At 43.6% G+C, this 18,870-nt stretch overlaps 1 long non-coding RNA gene across 1 annotated transcript in view; it reads left to right on the forward strand.

Moving 5' to 3' along the window:
• LOC135575487 (uncharacterized) overlaps positions 1–18,870 on the forward strand; it is a 110,847-nt gene that overhangs the window by 24,139 nt on the left and 67,838 nt on the right. The window lies entirely within an intron of this gene.

An 18,870-nucleotide genomic window follows, 5' to 3' on the forward strand; every position in this document is an offset into this window, starting at 1 on the left:
ATTCCAAAGATGAGCTTTTCAAGCAGATTAATTTCTATTTAACTGGGAAACTCAAACACAGCTCTGTCATGCAATGGCCCTTGATGCAGTAGTCAAAATGATTCGCCTTGTCCTTTCAGCATTAATTACAAGACATCTCTTCTCCTATGAGCAGCACTTGGCTGAAGAAGACTGAATGTCACCTACCAATCAGTGACACAGTTGGGTTTATTTGATGCACTGGGACACACCATGGTGTAAAAACGATCATTGCTCCTTTACTGCTAGTGGTACCAGAACTAAATAAGGATCTGGGATCTGAGTCTCAGAAATTTCTTGACAGAATGGCATTAGTAGATTGATAGGAAAGTATCTCCCTAAAAAAATGAGGAAAACGCTACGTCTAAATGAGCAACTGAGCTCTGACAGCAGAGCCAGCAGGTAAGTGATGTGCACTAGGAGAAGCGCAGCTATCCGGAAATCATTCTTTAGTCAGGTTCTTTTCAATTAATGAAGATTTTTCTTCCTTTTATACTCAAAGCCACCCTTTTTCCCCCCGCCGAGGTGAGGGTGCAGCTCAGGAGCTCAGTCCACCTGGCCTGCATGAGACTTTCTCGTGCAGGTTTGGGTAGCGCATGAAAAACCACTTTCCTCATTCCCCTTTAGGTGAAATCTGCTGTAACATCACACACGTGCCTGTGCCCGGCTGTGCTTGGCTCCCTTGTTGGCAAACCCCTCTGAGAGCAGACACTGGTGAGCAGCTCCTCGCTCCCCTCTGGACAAGGCCCTTTCAAGGGCAGGTTTGAGGCACGTTTGCAGAGGCATGCGTTGCTGCTTGCTGCTCACGCTGAGGAGTAAATTGGATTTGCCTGTCTGCAGCTGCTTTTGGCACCTTTCACTAGTGCAGAAATCCCCATTGTGATCTGCGAAAAAATAAGTACCCAAAATCTTTCATTTTCTAAGAAATATTCCCGGGCAAAATGTCACCTTTCATATAGGCTGGCTGAACTTGGGCAATTGTAGAGTTTATCCAACAGGGAGCATTACAGTTTGCACTTTGCATTTCTAAGAATTGAATTTGCTAAATGGAGCACTTCCCACTGACAGAGCCGGGGTTGTGCTGTGGCTGTTTTGCAGCTGGAAGCTGTTTTCACTTGTATCACAGAGCTCCTTAGCCCTGTTGAATCTGGCTTAGTGTCTCTCAAGGGACGGAGGAAGGGTTGCTAATAGCTTTCCAACCCACTTTAGTCTCTCTCTTCATAATGCAAACTCTCAGCAAAACAGGCTTGAGCGAGGTCTTTGACCTGGATGACTTTTTGCTAAATAAGTTAGTAATGCTCTAGTTAGCAAAATCTCTTATCCCCTGTGGATGTGTTCAAACTTACTGGTACATTACAGCGGGGCCAGGACAAAGATAACGTAAGAAACGTTAAGACAGGAGTCGTGTCACATTTAAACCTTAATGCAGCCAATACCCAACACACATACTCAGGCGTTGCAGGGAGATAAAGAAATATTGTGACCTGAATCAGAAAAATCTGTCATTTTCTCACAGAGAATCTGCAACTGGTCCATTTTTCTCTCTCTCACAAACAGACAGAATAAGCTGTGCCCCTTCAGAGAACGGGTTGACTTTGCCTTTCAAGGAGAACATTTGTTTTTTCTACATAAAATTTATTAATAAGCGTGTTTTCCACAGCAATCTTAGTTTGTAAAAATGGCTATTCTAGGGGTTTTAGATTTTTTAAAGGCTTCCGTGGAAGTTTTATGCTGTAGGGTCACGCAAAAGGAAACAGGTACATGTAAAAACTTATCGCAAATTCTTCCAGACCGGACTTGTTTTTCAAAAATGCTTTTTCTTATTCCCATCATACAGCGAAATGAATTTTTAGATGACAGATCCTGGGCTCTGACAGGCATCTCATCTCATACTGAGGCCAGTGACAGTCTGAAAGAAATTGCTCATCTGAGTCAACAGTCAGCTTCTCCAATTGTGTTTGTCTTCAGTGCTAATTTCATTTCTTTGTTCGGTTTTCCTGGAATCTGAGCACACACACAGCCCTGATAAATAACTGAAGCCGGCAATAAAGATAAAGGAAAGTTCTACACTCCAGAGGTCAAGCTAGCCTCCAAATCATATTTGCCCTAATGGAGAACAAATTCAACACTACCAAAAGTCAAATGAATGTTTAGTCACCTGAGAAAATACCATTATAAGCTGAAATGAGCTCTCATTATTTTTTCCATTTTATTTCTTTAATTTCTCCTTGGCTTCTGCTACAAAACTAAAAATAGGGGCATTAGTCACAGGGTACTTCATCAGCACCCTCAAGGCAGAGGCAAGGTTCTAAGGTAAATCAGAGCTGGTGGCTCTTAAAATGGATGAAATCGCTTGCATTAGGCCTTCAGGATGCATATTTTCATTTACTTGATTTATTCCTATTGTTTAAGCGGTGATGTGAGGTGGCACAGACGCGATGGAGCCGGGCTGACGAAGAACTTTATAGTGAGCTGTCAGGGCAGAAAATCCCATCGCGAAGGGCCCTTTTCCTCTGGGCTGATTGTGAGGACAGAGCAGCAGAACCCAAGTGGATGATTTAAAAGGAAAAGAAGAAAGGAGAAAAGACACAGAGGGAAAAAGGCAGGTAAATTATCTGACATGCAGTGAGGCTCCAAGGCATGGGACAGCCTGGTGCTAAGGGCTGCGGAGCAGAATCAGACCTTTTCTGGAGGGGAGGAGGATGTCTCAGCCACTCACCCTGCTCTGCACAGCAGCCACTTTGTCTCCAGAGGCTTTTTCTTCCCTCATGATTTCTTCCCTTCTTCTCTTCCTCACCTGAGAGATGCTGGTGACTTTCTCCTGATTAGATCCCAAAGCCTCCCTCTGCCTCTTACATGCTTTGAGTATGTGAATGCAAAGGCTGGTTGCTGGCTAACGCGATATTTCTGGCAGCCAAACCTGTTTGTTTTGGAGCCCAAAAGGTGGTTAGTAAAGAATTTTTTTGCATAGAATCACAGAAGGGTTTGTGTTGCAGGGCCCTTCCCAGCTCCCAGTGCCCCCCCTGCCATGACAGGGACATCTTCACCAGCTCAGGTTGCTCAGAGCCCCGTCCAGCCTGGCCTGGGATGTCTCCAGGGATGGTTCATCCCCCACCTCTCTGCCCAACCTGGGCCAGGCTCTCACCACCCTCAGGGCCAACAATTCCTTCCTCATGTCCAGCCTGAATCTCCCTCCTTTAGTTTAAAACCATCACCCCTTGTCCTATCACAAACAGTCTGTCCCCATCCTTCCTATGGCCCCTTTTAAGTCCAGAAAGGTGCACTAAGGTCTCCCCGGAGCTTCTCTTCTGCAGCTGAACACCCCAACTCTCTCAGCCTGTCCCCCAGCAGAGCTGTTCCAGCCTCGGATCATTCCTGGGGCTCCTCTGGCGCCTCTCCAGCAGGTCCATGTGTGTCCTGTGCTGAGGACCCAGAGCTGGATGCAGCAATGTCACTGCTGATGTTATTGCATTGCTGATGTCATCAGGTCCCATTCCCATGTCATTGTATCACCAGCACCCTGGAAGTAACATCCTGGGTAAAGCATTTTGGCAAATAACAAGGTGTTTTATTGATATGCTGCCTTCTGGAGAAATAATGGAACCAGCAGGGCCAAACACTGCTTTAGTGGTGTATCCAGGATTTTCTCTTGCAATTTATGTCTTGGAAATTCCATAAACCACATTTATTTTGCAAAGCATTGAAAGACAGAAAGGAGTTCCTGTGGAGGTAGTTATTAGCACAGAATGGAGGAGCGTGGATAACCTTTTATGTATCCCACTGTATCCCTGTAAAATCTCAGCACTGTCTTACCTCACTTGATATATATTTTATTACTATGGGCATTTGAGTCTTAATTGGTTGTAGGAACTTCTTTGCTTAGTTTAAGGGCAGTTGTGGAGTTCATGAAGGGCACCTACACAGCTTGGATGTACATACAAAGGATGGCACAGTTTCTGTTCGGTAGATGTCAATTATTTATTGTAGAAATCTCTTTGTAATGAAACTTCATCTGATTTGTATTCATGATGGCAAAAGTAATTCTGAATGATTTACTTGCATGTTAATGTGCTACATGGGAGTGGACACATCAGTAATGCCCTTGAGTTTCTGTGCTACAGAAACATATGTACATTACAACAGAGCTGTCAGCAAGTTGTGGTGAAGCTGACTTACCACTTAAACTGATTTTTTTTCACCTATGTAAGGTAGTGTTGGAGTTTTACAGAAAGTTCCACTGAATCAGTGCAATGAAGGACACCTTACTGTATTTTGTGGCTTTTGTTTAACCAGTCGTGCTGCCGTTGTAATGGGAATTTGTTTGGTGCAAGTTTCAAATGCAAAATTCCTAAGCAAAAATCTCCAAGCAACTCCTTGCTCCCATTGCCGTAAAATCAAAATACTATCAGAAGAATATTCTGATTTTTGTCAAAATTATTTTCTCTTTGGAAAAATCCCCAGGCAGTATCACGGTTTGTTTCAATATTAGCACAAGCTGCCAGAGTTGATGTATTTCTAGTGTTGTTCCTTCTGTTCCACTGACCAGTTTTCCAGCTCACATGTGGCTCCTCTGGTACGGGGACAAATATCAGTTTATCAGGCATCTTAGTTTTTGACCAGATGTAGACAAATGTCAGTAAGAGTTTTGGTTTTTCCCCCATTTCCCCCATCAAGCGTCAGAGCCAGCTCCATGAAAGCACATCACTTTTAGCACAAAATACCCAGTTTTAAGGACAAAAGGACAAACTATTTTCTGGAGGAGGCAGGTTTGATGATTCGCAGTTGTAATGACGTATTTATTCCAGAGCTAAACTTGGCCAACTGTTTACAAGTGCACACAGTATAACAGATGTAAATGCAGTATATATTGTCTGGCTGTGGGAGAAGAAGTGCTGCTCCTGGCATAAAAACAACAAAGTGGATGAATCTGAGAGCTAATATGATATCCTGGGCACTCCTCCATATATCAATAGCAGGAAAAGTACTAAAAAGGCTGCTTCTCAGATTTTAATAAGATGGTGTCTATGAAGATTGCATTTTGGCTTATAGTACAATATTTCACTTTCCTCAGTTCTTTAGATTTTTTTCTAATAATACATCTGTGTGTACATTTTGTGGTTGCAAACATATTTTAGGTCACTCAGTCGAGTGACATTAAAAAGAAGTGCTAACAATGAATTTTAAATGCTGCTGGTAGATGGGCGCAATAGCTCATCTGGTAAACAAGCTGTTACGGAAAAAACAAGTTACTAGTACTGTACATGACAATTATGGCAACTGAAAATGTTAGTGCAGCTCCATGTCACCAATGCCATCAGCAGACAGATGGCTTTGAGATAACCCCAGTCAGACTGGCCATATCTGTTCCAATAGCAAGATAAAGTTGTGTTTACGGTCCCTATATTTAACACAGCCCATACCAACCCAATATCTGTTGGATAACTGGTAATAAAGCTCCAGAAATGAATCATTTAAAGGACATCCCTATTTCTCACTCAGCACTTTTCCTTCATCTTAGAATTTGCTGGACCATTAGTGGGGCTGCATTAGGTACTGGGCTATTATTCCAGCCTTATAACCTCTTATTCCATGCCTTATAACCAGATTTCCTGGATACAAGAGAAATTCTTAAATGTTCTTGATTTGATTTTCTTCCTAATATTTAGATCCTGACTGATCAAGGATGCATGACACCAGTGTGGTGTTTACTGCAACACAAAGAGTGGTGGGAAAACTATCTATGCTCAGATTCTACACCTGTGTCAACACCCCTACTTGTACACAACGGGATACTCTCTACTATTAATAGTAGGCAGGAGTGGCAACCCAGCCAGTATAAACCACGTCCCTCAAAATTCCTGTTGCTGGATCCGGAGTGGCAAAGAACGACCTGAGTCTTTTGAGCTGGCCATTGCTGCTTTAGCTGAAAGTGTGCAGAATGGAGGAGAAAATGTCATTACTTTTATGTGGAGTGAGGGAAAACGTGCAAATCACAGAATTTGCAGCAGTTTTTTAACTCTCCTGAGGACAAAAATAGATCTATATAAGCTTTGCTGTAACTTATTTGCTGCTAAGGCAAAATTTCATTAAAAAAGTAGTTCACAGAAATTATTTGTTGATTTAAACTCCTCTAAAGGATCTATTATAATTAGTATAATAACTGTCTGAGGCGCTCGTGCTGGCACATTTGCAGGGAGCAGTTCAGTGGAAAGGCGGCTCAGAGTAAAACTTGTTGGTGGGTAGAATTATGGATTGAATATGTTCAACACCATTAATTGTACCTGCTATTTACCTCGTGTTTTACAGGGTCAAACTGTCATTCCAACTGATTTATGCAACAGTCAAGATCTTTTAAACATTCTAACCTTGAAGCAGGACGGTAAAATGCTATGCCTCATAGAATCATAGAATCATTTTGGTTGGAAGAGACCCTTAAGCTCATCAAGTCCAACTATATAATGTCACCCAGAAAGTCACTGATGGTGTTAAGGTTGGTCCCAGAGGCACCCAGGGGCTTGATCCTCCTCAATTTCACTGTTTGTGGACTCATGCGTGGCTGAAGTTTAATTCAGGTAACTTTTCAAGAAAAGGCAAGTTCTTTCTGTGTATCTGATGAAACAGAATATGTAGAGGGAACAACCAGAAATTATTTTATCAATACTCAGAAATGTTTAATTCAGCTGGGAGATCAATACCCAGTAGCCCCTGAGACACACTAAGCAGCCACCAACAGCTTCAGTTCTCTTTATGGGCATTTGGTGAGCAGTCTGCACTCCTGAGTATATTAAGCAGCTGTGAGTAATGAACAAACTTGTAAAAATTACTACGTTTTTTCGAGGGACAGTTAATGAGCTGAAGAAGGGCTAAATTTATGGGACAAGTTGTTTATTTAACGAACAGTTTGACTCAAAAGTGTGGTGCCTCTGTTGCAGCTCGTAGCTGGACCTAAGGGGCCTGTATGTTTTACTTGGGTATAAAGTTCCTGCTGTTTATTTTAGTGCTACGGCAGATTTCTGGCCTTTTCAACAGGATGTGAGCAGTCAGATAGTGAACAGAAGCGATGGAGTTAACGTCCTGGAGGACCATCACTGCAGCCAGGATGAAAAAGGGGATGGGACTTGTGACTGAGCAGCAAACACATCCTGAAGGGTGACATGAGCACGTTCTGGAAGGGAATTAGTACGTCATCCTTCAGATTGCAAAGTTAACTTTATTAGTGGTGTGCAGGAGGGTTTTTTGGAATGAGACCGGTGTCCTGCAGCGGGGCCTCCTAGCCAGCGCCCGGCTCCATTTTGGCAGCGCTCATGCATCTTTTAAATTGACGCTTCCAGCACAGTCGTGGGGTAGACATGCAGAGTATGATGGAGAGGCTACTTGCCTATTCCCGTGGCAGGTTGTTAATAATCAGGTTTCCCTGAGGCGTCTGGGACTGGTCACCAGGCGCTTGATGCGGCTGGCTGATCCCGTACAGTAATTCCTGTAGGGTTTTCAGCCTTTGTGTGCTTAGAGCTAGATCAATCTGGGAGAATAATTTAGTTTTCTGTGTATTTGCTGATGCCTGCACTGGTGTTTAAAAGGAAACGGCTGACCATAACCCGCACAGAGCAAATCAACAAATAAGCCGCGTGATTTCATGCCAAGGAAGCCACTTCCCGACACCTGCAGTATGTGAAAGGGGATATAGCACGGCTATTTTATAGCCATGGGAATACTGGGCTCCAGCTTCTTAAAGAGGATTAATGAATGATTGTTTTGTTGATGAAAAACATGTAGCATTTGTGGACTGTTGAGCGAATCGGGTGCTAAGAAGAAAATGTACCAAGCCACTGCTTTTAGCCCTGAGTGGAGATGCAGCCCTTGGAAAGATACGTTAAAGAGCAGAAAACAGATCAATAAGTGGTTCTCGGGGAGGAATGTTTGGTGCTGGTTAAATGGTCAACCTGTGGGGAGCTAGAGAAGGAAAAGCTGTATGAGGAAGGATGAGAAAAGCTGTTATAGAAAAAGGGATTTAGCTGTTAAAAGCAGGACCATAGCCAGTTCAAAATTTTTTCATATTAAAAAAAAACAACCTAACCCTGAGTGAATAAAGCATCAATTTTCCTACATTTTAAATGAGATCTAAAAAAGAACTCAGTAATGGCATTGGTTGCCATGGTGTTTAAAGGTGCAGTTCTGCAGACACTTCAAATAACAGGAGATGCTTTTATCTGCCTATGTGGCTGAGTTAATTTTCATCTGCTGGAATTATTCATTTAGTTTGCTTTAATATTCTATATTGGCAGTATCATAAAAGGGCCTGATCCTGCCATCTTAATACCGTCAGAGCTCTTTTTGACTCCAGAGGAAGAAAGATTAGATGCAAGCTGAACTAATCAGAGGATGCAGATGGGAACGGTGCTGCTCTGGGCTTCCAGAGAAGCGCCTGGAACCTCTGCTGATGGCACAGACATCCATTTACACAGGGATCGGGGCAGAACTGGGCAGAGAAACACTCACCAGGCTCTGGGGTGTGAAGGTGCATGGAAAATCCACAGCAGAGGCGCTCCCTCTGTCCCCTTGTATTTTGGCCAAGAACAAAGCCACCAATACCGGCATTGCATCTCTGAACGCAAATAACTCTTTCCCGTATTTGACTTTACTTAAAACACAGAAATGATCTGAAAGAGGAAAAATTAGGGACTGATGATGTAGCCCATGGCTGCCATTTGAAACAGGCAATCAGTAAATACATTTATCACCTTTTCTCTCCGAGTATCAGTTGTCATATAATCTGCAATGAAACAGCATTCAGAGTCTCAAGATCATTTCCAGCACCCCCTCTATGCTTTATTTCATTGATTTTTGACTTGTTCCCCTTAGAAGCATGAGTCAGGAACCCTCTGTTATTAAAAGCAGTCCCTGTGCACATATCTTTCACTTCCTTTGGATTACATTAATTACCTGACAGCTAAGTGATCTGAGTTTTTCAGTCTTCAGCACTGGACCGCAAGAAATATTTACAAGCTACAGCAGATTTATAAAGATGCCACTGAGATGCCTTGAGACTAACAATCAGGAAACACAGCAGCAAAACAACACTATTTTTCAAGGTTAAATGCTCAGAATGCTAAAAAGGAATTGCACATAATAAAGCCAAACAAAGACTCGGATTGAGCCCATCTTTTCCTCCACTTGTCTCACATAAAAGGAAGATGCCGGTGCTTTAAAAATGATTGCATAGCATCACACAACAATTAGAAATTTAATAAGGGAGATTTAATTTGGTTTTGGTTTTGTAGTTCAAATATCCATTAGTGTCAACCTCCTCCCTCTATTGCACAGTCATTTTCTCTTTACGCCTGCCTTGCTCCTTTGTAAGACTCGCTTAGCTGAGAAGGGCTGGATGATGCTCTATAAAGAGCAGCTAACATGAAGGAGGGATTGTCCAGGCTGATGTTCGCAATCCGGAACTCTAATGTGTCCTGCGTGACTTGAACAAGGTGTTTCGCCTCCCTGCACCCTATTTCCCAGGTATAAAGTGCAGGTAACAAGCCCTGCTCGCTCAGCATGGGCGAGAGAGGAGAACAACTGCATTTGGAGCTGCTCAGGTGCTTTGGCCACCGGACCCAGGAAGGAGCTCTGAGAGAGGTAATACCCTGGGGATGTGCACTGGGAGGGCGGTGATACCAAATTAGCAGGCTTAAATACATCAACAACTGCGCAGCTTGGTTTCAATGACAAAAATAATAGGCCTGATTGTCATTCAGCCATGTCTACCATTTCTCGTGCACAGAAAGACCCACCTTAAGGCCCCATATCACTGGCAGAGACGCTGCCCTCAAGCCATCGATGCGTCCTGGGGTCTTTTCCACTGCCTCGAAGCAGGGGCTGAGGTCCCCACATGTGGGGAAGATAATATGAAGATATTCACCACCCTAAAGTGGCTTTTTTTCATAAAAAAACAAAACTTGAACTTCAAGAAACAGATCTTTACTGATCTTGTTGTAATTTATAATTCAAAATCCAATATTCTGTGTACAAAACCAATAGAATTGAGCCAATTAAAATACAAAGATACTCAGTGAGGAGATGCAAAACATTGCTAATGCTTACCCACGTGTCTTGCAGCAATTGTTTGTGTTTGTCTGTGCTTCAGACAGATGCTATACACTTATATATATCTATAAAATATTTTCATTCAAAGGGCAAGGACTTGCCCACAAGTCTTTGCTGGGAGCGGGTTTGAATGGCACCTTGATGGGGAAAAAGGGAGAAGGAAAGCTCCACAGTGGCATAACCTTCCATTAATAATGATTGAGACGTCATTGACAGGCACTGCTGCCTTTCCAAGCCTTCCTTGAGATTTTAATTTCCCTTAGGAGGTGCATTAAGTTTAGTCCGTTTGTCCACAGTGTTTCTGCAAGGTGTTATTTCTGCGATGGGACAAGCTGCTGGAGGCGACCAGCAAAGCTGCTGTTGCAGGTGGCCCAGACAACTTAGTTTGCATGACCTGTTACTCGGCAGCTTCCTGAAATTGGTTTGTGCTGGCTGGGTGACCCAGGTGCTTCCAGCAGAACAGAAAGCTGAGCCGTTAGCAAACACCACAGGTTTCTAGAGGTTTAGCACAGCTGAGCTATATAGCCTAACTATTTTAGGGAAATACTTCATTAGTATGAATTAGAAATACCTGTAGGGGCTTGAAGGTTTGGATTAAATGCCTATACAGACCATTGAAAAGTACTCTGATTTCAGTTTCTCAATCTATTTCCAAAGTGAGTTAAGAAAAGTAATTAAGACCATTTTTATTTAGATTAAGCTCTCAACAGTGTAAGTTTGAACTTACCTGGTATAAATTAATATCTTTAATTTACATTATTCTTTCTGAGAACCCTTTGGCAGATGAGGTCTAAACATGGCCTTTACAATCTTCAATTCTTTTAGACTTCGCAGCAAGTGGAAACACTTGTTTTGAGATCCTACCTTTGTGAGTGGTTTAACAAGCTGATTTTTTTGTTTGTTTTTGTAATGTGTACAAGCTGTTTTTAGAAATAGCAAGGATTTATTTCACAAGTGGATACTTGGTATTTCTCAGTTATTTTACACACGTGACCCTCTTTTGTCAACATAGTATTGGAGGAACTGTTTTATTTTTTCAGCCCCTGAAACACTGGATTGCAGATTTTATTAATTTTGTGTGGCTATATCATACTGCCACTCCAGGTTTATTCTTCTGTAATGAATATGGAAAGAACGTTTTCAGTTTTCAATGCACTAGAACATCACATCTGATATTATTTATTTCCCTCCCTCTGCCTTTCAAGTTGGAAGCTCGCTCTCTGCCTTGGAAATGTGTCTCTTTCTCCATGGGCCTTCAAAGTCTCTCAAAGCCTAAGGCTGGCTGCAGTAATCCTGCTTTATCCTTTGGTTTTTTAACCCCTAAGAAGAACTACTCGTGTGAATCATTCCTCATGTGAATTATTACTCATGTGAATTTGCAGTATTCATTTTGTTGTTCTCAGTCTCAAGTTTCACAGCTTTTGATAATCCAACTCAAACTGTCATCACATACTCACTTTCAGAGAAAGGCTTCGGGGCACTTAAATTCTTCTTTAATCCTACCTCCAGCTAACAAAGTACTCTAAACCTTTGGAACAGAGAACATCCGTGTATATGTGTGCGTGTCTGTGTAGGTTGAGAGGTCCTTTCTTCAGGCTTTGCCTTCCCTGTTTACAGGCTCAGTGAAGACTGTAGGAGGACATCACCTGGTGGTCTTTGGCTCCAAATGCTCAAGTCATCTCTAAATGGGAGGTGCCTGGAAAGTGGACAAGATAATTGAAGCATTGCTTTTACATACCCCCTTCAATATTGTACATTTAACCCATAATTTATTGCTAAAACAAATTAATTCCCAGATCAGGTACTCCTGGGGAACAGGACAGTATTTGTGTTTGTGGAGGTCTTCTCACGAGGACTTTAATTTTGGTAATTTTTGTTGAATTGTTCTGTTAACAACGAGCTAAATTGGTTAAGCTCTGTGTATTGGGGGAGGATGGGGAGGAAAGGGTATATAACTTTTTCACGGTTAATCAAAACTCCTCCAAGGTTCAGTTTAAACCAATCTCCAACTTTGGGGTCCCCTCTTTTTTCATATAAACAGTAGCAATAGAAACAGCCAAAGCAGTAATGTGCTCTTTTGCATTTCTCAGCAGCACGTACCTGCATTGGTCTCCCTTATAGAATCATAGAGTCATTTTGGTTGGAAGAGACCCTCAAGATCATCAAGTCCAACCACAACCTAAACCTAGTACTAAACCATGTCCCTAAGAGCCTCGTCTATACGTTTTTAAACCCCTCCAGGTATGGTGACTCCACCACTGCCCTGGACAGCTTGTTCTAGTGCTTTACAACCCTCTCTAGGTAGAAATGTTTCCTAATATCCAATCCCTTCATCTAATCTGGACCATGGTACGGGAGGAAAGAAGGGGAAATAATTGGAATTGGGGAGGTTCCCCGTGGAAAATTGTCAGTTGTGTGACAGCAATAGGGGCAGCGAGGAGGGAAGGGAGCAGTGAGATCCTCGAGGAGCTGGGAGGACTTCCACAAGCAAACCCACCATTTATTTATCCAGTATGTTCTCTCTAAGGAAAGGTAAGTGTTAACTCACCCCCCTGTGTGAGAGGAACAATGCTCCAGGGAGAAGAGGCTTAGTCTGCAGAGCAGCACTGAGATGTGAAGGCTGGCTCTGTTCTTCCCATTAGGACGAAGAAATCATTCTAACCATTCTGCTGCAAACCAAATGAGTATCTGACTGAACAAATTTGAAGCAAGCGGCTAATAAAATCTAAAATAAATGAGATTACTGAATCAAATCATAGAATGCAAAATATTTGTGTAATTGTATAATTCAAAGCTGTTGCAATATTAATGAATATTATAATACAATGATTAAACACAGGATTCATTTCTGTTTTGCAAATGTGCCTAAGCCTTTAATCTAGCAGGGTATTACAACCTAGGTAAATTTTGTTAAATGTTTCTGTGAAAGTATCTTATTTAGAAAGCACAACTACAACCCCGTTCCTGCTCAAAGCCCTCTCCATCACTCATTTCCTTTAGTCTGCTTCTTCCCATTGTGTCTGGCTCACCTACTGAAGATAAAATGAGACAAAATGCAACCAAGAAGACACACTGAGCAGCGAGAAACCAAGGATATAGTTCAGCACAGCTGAAGTCCAATCGCCTAAAGCACCCTTTTATTCAAATTCTGCCTTTTTCTTTTCCTGTAGTCAGATCCAGGCTCTTGTATAAAATGTTTTTCTCTGAATAATGTGGCTGTTCACAGTGAACTGTTTAAGGAGCAAGGTCCTACTTAAAGGCAGAAAGCATGGCAAAACGCCCCAGGAGAAACAGAAAAATCATAACTGCATCCTCATTTATCTCAACCCCTATTTATATAAATTTTGTTTATATATCCCAAAAAGCCAAATGTAAGTCAAACAGTGTTGCTTGTTTTTTTTTTTTTTCCATGAGTTTTTGGACCATCTTCTCTTCAATAGCTAAAAAAAATGATGTTCAGACACCTTTGTGTTTCTTTCGATCCCCAGGAAAGGTGCAGAACTTCAGTCCAAGCTGAACAAAATTGATTACTCCTATTTTCTACTGTCTGGTAACTAATCTTGGCTCCTGGGAACCTTGCTTGGAGTTGTTCTACAGAGCTTTTGTGCTGTTGTAAATCACTGCTGTTGTCAAGATGGAAAAGTTTTGAGCTTTCATCCATCCTTAATGCTCAGTAGTGCAAGGTTGTTGGATTGTCTCTGAACTCTGCTTGATGCTGGCAAGACAAGGGGTGATGGTTTTAAATTAAAAGAGGGGAGATTCAGGCTGGACATGAGGAAGGAATTGTTGGCCCTGAGGGTGGTGAGAGCCTGGCCCAGGTTGGCCAGAGAGGTGGTGGATGAACCATCCCTGGAGACATCCCAGGCCAGGCTGGACGGGGCTCTGAGCAACCTGAGCTGGTGAAGATGTCCCTGTCATGGCAGGGGGGCACTGGGGAGCTGGGAAGGGCCCTGCAACACAAACTGTTCTGTGATTCTACGAAGAAGAGGGGCAGATCTCTTGACTTTAGTAAGCCTGTTAGTATTAGTATCAGTTGGTATTTTATGTCCTGCAATGGAGGCAAGGCTAAGAGGTTGTCCAGCCCCTGACTACCATTCCTGTAATTTGTGTTTGAATGAGCTCCTGGACAATCCACAAACCTGGAACCTGTGGGCAGTGGGGATGCCGTGATGAACAGGTCAGTGCCTCCTGTCCTAAGCAAGGCAGGTGGCTTTGCTGGTTTGGTGTCCCACACTCATCTCCCTCTCCATGAAGCTGTGACCCTGGGCCCCCCAGTGGAAACTCTGCCCCCTGTGCTGTCCCCACACCCTCTCCCTTGCCCCCTGTGGTGTACAGAGGATGGTCACACCAATGTCAGCTCCCAAAAAGTGCCTGTCAGGTGTGATTCAGCTCCGTGGGCATCAAGCCATAGGAACCAGGCGTATACGATTCTGTCAAGGAGTAGACCATAATATCAATGGCCTCGAGAATGCTTTCTTTCTCAAAAAGCTATTGCACCAGTAGAAGCACCTCCCTTGGTTACTGGAAAGCCAGCAAAGAAGGAATAGATGTATTATGCCTAGAAATAGGTGTACATTTTCACTACAAGGTGAATTAATCATTTGAACGATTTACCTTGGATTGTGCTGGATTCATCGTCACATGAAGTCTTTAAATCAACACCAGATGCCTTTTCTAAAAATAAGATCAACTTCACTCAGAAGTTATGTGTCTGGTGAAGGACTTGGGTGAAATTCTGTCATATGCAAGGTGGAGAAACTGGCAACCATTCTGGTCCCTGTTAACAGTAAAATGGGCTCAAATCAGTGCTGGGAAGGCGGGTGAAGTTCTGCCACTCTCTGGGCTACCCCGCAGTGAGCTGGGTGGTGTTACAATGATTACATGAGATGTTTCCATGCTTTTCATTGCACATACGTGCACCCATCCTACACCGCAGTACCTCTCTGTCTCCACTCCTCTGTGTCTTTCTGTGCTTACAAAAATGGGCCTGGCTGTCAATTTTATCCCTTCAAAAGTGCTGGGTATCACAGGGGTGACTAATATTGTCCCATTCATTGTCACAACCTTACTATTCATATCATGCTGTCATCTCAGAAAGGTGTGGGCACCTGTATCCAAGATACGCTAAATCATCGCAGTGTAAATAGTTCTTTGAGTGCTTTGATTCAGGAGAACAAAAACCTTCCCATAGCAGCTGTAATAGTTTCTGGGAGTGTTTTTTTGTTTGTTTTTTTCATAATGGAAAAAGAACTAATTAATTTTAATACCAGTAAGACAATGCGATCAGATCCTTTCTTTGCAGGATGGTAAGGGCATCTGCTGAAATGACTTGATTCACAAAACAAATTGCAGAAGAGCTATCAGTAGATCCAAGCTGCACCTGGACCTTCTTCTCGCTCACTCCTCACAGGGAGCAGAGCAGAGGGCAGGTGTCATTTTCTGACATACACATACAGGCTTTTGTGCATCCCTGTGTAAATACAGACCAGGATTTGGATTCCTGGCCTCAAAACCCAACACACCAGCATGGGCATGAGGTTCTTTGAAAGGCAGTGAATGCTATTAACCTGGTAACACCTCTCATGAAGACAGCAGTGAAAAAAATAATTTGGGGGGAAATGTAGGTAATTTGTCTTTTCTGTGAAAGAAAAAACTCAACATTGCTCCAGCCCGTATGTTTTATTCAGCTTGAAATAAATAGCTAAGTTTATTTTCAAGTCATCTAAGCATTGTAATTTTTGCTTTAAAAAAACTGAACAATATTTCTCAGAAATGTAATACCAGTAATAAGTCTTGAAAATGTAAAGTAAGACCAGTGGGCTTTTTCAGTGTTTCTTCCCCTTTGATTAAAGTACTTACGGAATTAAATCCAAATTTACAAAGCATGAGCTTGCTATTAATTCAGTTTTCCTTTTACCCAGCTTACAGCACTGTCTTTGCGTAAGGCAGGTAGTTTGGTGCTTGTTACCAGCAGATGAGGTGAGGAGTAGGCTAAGATCAATCCTGGACTGTGTGGGCAAGATACAAGGTGAGCTTGGCCACTGCAGAGGAGCAATAGCATCGTTTGTATCTCTTTAGCATCAGTCGCATAGATTTGTGCATGTACACGTTTAAGAAAAGTCTGGGAACGCACGTGAGGGCTGTTCTAGCTGCTTGCTGGAGGTTTGGCTGCACAGGGATGTTCCATTTCCCTGTCCTGTTACTCAAGATGGTTGATTCCTTTATGTTACAAGCAAATTATATTTTCTAACAATGATTTTCTGAAATGACTTTCCTCGCCCCTAAGCTCAGTTTTGCACTAGCAATTACCCAGGTCCATGTCTTTAAACCTGTAAATGAATTGCAGGTGCAGGGGCTAATTGGACTTGTCTGGCAGTAGAAATTTTAGCCCTCTGAGCTTTCAAAAGGCTGTGGATTCAAATTATGGTCTACAAAACAGGACATGTAAAGCCTCTCTGAAAGTCAGGCATTTACTGAACATGGCTGAGCTCCCCCAAAGCTGTTCCACCACCGAGAGGTGATGAGCACTGCAGGAAATTAGGCTATTAGGAATTTATGTCTTAACTGTCCTAACACCTACAGAGAGGCTTCTGCAACAAGTAACCCGGCCTCAAACTCAACAGCCAGCTTCTCGATGTAGAAATACTTAATTTAGATGTTTTCCTTTCCACATATATTTTGCATCAAAAATGTATTTGTACATTCCAGTCCTGTTTTTTTCCACTTTTTCTCATTGTCTATGCCCATGTTGCCTCTGCAGTTCTGGCTGGGGGTTTTTTTGTTGGTTTTGTTTGATTGCTTGGCTGGATGGTTTTTAATATTCTTTCCCAAACCAGCAATCCCCTTAGGTGAGCAGTGCGGATAACAAACTGTGGCCCCGTGTGCTATTAAGATGCAGGAGAGGAGGGAAGGCGAGGTGGGAGAAGAACTTGGGAGGTGGCGGCTGGAGGTTTGGTGGAAAGCAGAGGATGCTCTGAACTGACTCGGGGATTTGGGGATGGTCTGAAGGAGCCCAGAGTTGAGTCAGGACACAGAACAGCACAGAGGGATGAGCAGGAAAGGAACAGCAAAGACCAATTTGTATGCAGCTCCTGTCTCTCTGCAGCCAAAACGATTCTCCAGAGAGGCCCTCAGCAGGGACACAGGACTAAACAGAGGATGAGCTTAAAAAGTCTGTGCGAAAGGGAGTGGGTGCACTCTGTGGCAGCAGAACTGTCCTCAGAGCGAAGAGGTGCAAGGTCAGCCTGGGTTCTGGCAGAGAGGACAGGTGTGGCGACACAGAGGTCCCAGCGTGCTGAAGGGACCTGTGCATGGGGACCTTACGGGACACAGGAACCGCGGTGTGGCTGGCAATGGACTCAAACTGAGAGATCACTAAGAGGTTTTTCCCTGCATTTTGACATATCTAACCTATTTTCTTCATGTTCTGTGGTTTCCCAGTAAGGGGATGTGCTTGTGTGTGTATCCCCTCTCTTGGCATGGTCTGTGTTACCATTGCTGAAATTCCCCTTGGCATCCCATTTATCTGATTCTGTATTATCAGTAGCTCTGTGTGATCTCCACATCTGGGAAAGGGGGGTGATCAGTAGGTCAGAGAGGTTCTCCTGCCCCTCTGCTCTGCCCTGGGGAGACCACACCTGGAATATTGTGTCCAGTTGTGGCCCCTCAGTTCCAGCAGGACAGGGAACTGCTGGAGAGAGTCCAGCGCAGCCACCAAGATGCTGAAGGGAGTGGAGCATCTCCCGTGTGAGGAAAGGCTGAGGGAGCTGGGGCTCTGGAGCTGGACAAGAGGAGACTGAGGGGGGACTCATTCCTGGGGATCAATATGGAAAGGGTGAGTGTCAGGAGGATGGAGCCAGGCTCTTCTTGGTGACAACCAGCGGTAGGACAAGGGGTAATGGGTTCAAACTGGAACACAAGAGGTTCAACTTAAAGATGAGAAGAAACTTGTTCCCGGTGAGGGTGGCAGAGCCTGGCCCAGGCTGCCCAGGGAGGTTGTGGAGTCTCCTTCTGTGCAGACATTCCAACCCGCCTGGACACCTTCCTGTGTAACCTCATCTGGGTGTTCCTGCTCCATGGGGGGATTGCACTGGATGAGCTTCGAGGTCCCTTCCAACCCCTGACTTTCTCTGATTCTGTGTGATTCTGTGTGAAAACTGGGCATAAATCACTGGTACATAAGTGCCCTTTTTGTGTGTGACACTTCTGGGAGCTGGCCGGTGTTCATTTGCACACAGGGCTGCGGTGTGGATGGAGCAGACACGCAGCGATGGGGAAAAGGGTGCATGTTCCCAGCCTGACCTGCCTTTGTGGCACTGTGCTGAGCTCCACTGTGAGCTCTGATGTATCCCCATGCCGGCTGCTATCTTGGAGCCAAATTACCCATCTGGAGAGTTAGCACAGCACCCAGAATTTACTTTTTCTCAGTATCTGAAAAGCATGTGCTATAAGGACAAACGTAATTTCACTGTAAATGCGACCCAGCCATCATTTTGACTGGGAAGAGAGCACCTTCGAAATGAATCGCATTACGCTGCTCCGCTGGGGTGTTAAACTGTTTGACGAGCGTTTGAAAGCTGAAGCGGTGCCGGTGGTTAGTGACAGCACACATACATCATGGACCCAGCCCTGTCAGCAGAGCTCTGGGGATGCGGGGACCCCCAAGCTGCTCCCTCCCGGGCTACTGCTCTGCCACCGAAATTCCTCAGCTTACTGCCCACCGCTTATATTGTTAAACTTAAGAATAACTCTGTGTTT

Source organism: Columba livia, chromosome 15 (genome assembly GCF_036013475.1).
Source record: "Columba livia isolate bColLiv1 breed racing homer chromosome 15, bColLiv1.pat.W.v2, whole genome shotgun sequence".
Taxonomy (NCBI): Eukaryota; Metazoa; Chordata; class Aves; order Columbiformes; family Columbidae; genus Columba; species Columba livia.